This window comes from Myotis lucifugus, unplaced genomic scaffold, assembly GCF_000147115.1.
Source record: "Myotis lucifugus unplaced genomic scaffold, Myoluc2.0 scaffold_571, whole genome shotgun sequence".
Classification (NCBI taxonomy): Eukaryota; Metazoa; Chordata; class Mammalia; order Chiroptera; family Vespertilionidae; genus Myotis; species Myotis lucifugus.
Genome location: NW_005871619.1, coordinates 1 through 2,171, shown reverse-complemented (window position 1 = coordinate 2,171; position 2,171 = coordinate 1).

Below are 2,171 nucleotides of genomic sequence, written 5' to 3'. Positions count from 1 at the left end.
TGAGGAGGCCTCTTCCTTAGGGACAGCTGTTTGGGGACCAGTTAGTTCCCACGCAGTAGCATCTTCTGAATCAGGGATTACCGTCGGCTGGTTCTTATTACTTTACTTACTTCTGAAAGTAGGAAAACATTCTTAATTCAAAACTCCAAAAGTATTTTTTTAAAAAAGATAGAGAGAGCCCGGGCGGTGTGGCTCAGTGGTTGATATGGATGGACGGATGGACAGATAGATACACAGACAGAGAGATAGACAGATAGAGCTGAACCTCAAGTGGTTATGGATAGGAAGTGGCATGAAAAATAGGAACCAGGAGGTCAGGGTTTGATTCCTGGTCAGGGTACAGGCCAGGGTTGCGGGCTCAGTCCCCAGTGTGGGGTGCGTATGAGGCAGCCAATCAATGATTCCCTCTCATCATTGGTGTTTCTCTCTCTCTCTCCTCCCTCTCTAAAATCAATAAAAACATATTTTTTAAAAACAGGAAGAAAGAATGGGAGCATCTGGAGAGCTGTCCATGCTCCCCAGCTGTGGGGGTCGATGTTAAGAACTGAGGATGTTGCCTGGCCAGTGAGGCTCAGTGGTTGAGCATCAGCTCATGAACCAGGAGGTCACAGTTCAATTCCCAGTCAGGGCACATGCCCGGATTGTGGGCTCAGTCCTCAGTGTGGGGTGTGCAGGAGGCAGCCAATCAATGTTTCTCTCTCATCATTGATGTTTCTATCTTCCTCTCCCTTCCTCTCTGAAATCATTAATCAATAAAAATATATTTTTAAAAAATATAGAGAGAAAACTCTACTCCTCCTCTCCCTCCCCCATCCCATTCCCAGGTTTGCAGACCCCACCCTCACACAGGTGCCTATTGTATTTCTTTGTTGTCTATCCTCCCAAAGTCTCTGTGTATAAGCAAATAAAAATGCACCACTTCATGCTCAGAGTCAGCAAAGCATCGGTTCTCCCGCTGAGCACGTCCTGGCAGCTGCCACATTCTAGAAGATTTCTCCCCTCCTGGTGGTTTTCAGGAAACCGTGGCCATGTTGCTTTAGGACAGGCCCTCAGAGCCCGTGGCCACTCCTCCTTCCTTGCAGCTCCCTGGCCTTCCTGTTCTCAGAGGGAATAAAACCCTGGACTTGGTCCATTTCCTTTTTCCTTGCAACTTGAAAGGCACTTGGACCAGCCCCCTGGTGTTGCTTTTCACTCCTTTCATTTTAAAAAGACTTATACTCTGGTTTATTTGCTCCTATTGTCTGTGAAAATGGCCTGCATAATTAGGCCCACAGAGAACCCATCTCCAGGGCGAGTTATGGATGTATTTCTCATGTCAGCCAGTCTCATGTCAGGCGCAAGTCACCTCTGGGGATGGAAGGTCCTGCGGAGGGGCCTGCCCGAGCATGCGCACTGCTCCTTACTCCACAAGCTTCAGTCCGTAGGACCATGCAAAAGGGGGTTCGCGCACTCCCTCAAGGTCCAGAAAGACAGCCACCCACATGGTGGGTGGAGATAGAAAATCAACTCACTCATGCAAAAAAACAACAGCACTGCATTATATATAATACAAGATTTGACTAATTGAGTCATTAGAAACCTTTAAAAAATCTTCATTAAGCACATTTTTATTTTTTGGTTGCTTTTTTTCCGGTAAACATAAAAATTGGGTACCATACTTGCCTTAAGGGGTTGATGTAGAATGGTGCTTTGCATACAGTTGGCACATCTTCAACTTTGTTCTGCATCAGATAAGATGGACTGGGATGCAGGCCACCGTGGGACCCTCACTTGCACTGCGCAGACAGCCTTCTGCTGGCTTCTATTTTTTGCGCTCCTCGCTGTGGGCCTGTATCGCCTCCCTGGGCGAGGCCATTTCTGTCCATGTCACACCTAATTAAACTCCAGCCTTCACATGGCCAGCGTCAAAGACAGCTGGGAAGAAAAATTACATGATTGCAGTTCATTGTCTTGAGGTAGCAGCCACCACAAACGTGGTGCGGACATGGGCAGTGGTTGCTCAGAAACGATGCATCTGGTGCCTTAAAGGGAGAGAGCAGAGCGTGCTGCTGCACATGAACTCCTTCAGCATCGGAGAGTCTAGCAGTGCATTTGGCCTTTACCTTCAAGAGAGGCTGGGCAGAGAGCTATCACTCCCTGGTGTGCCGCCGCTAATGGCCCAGGTGACAATT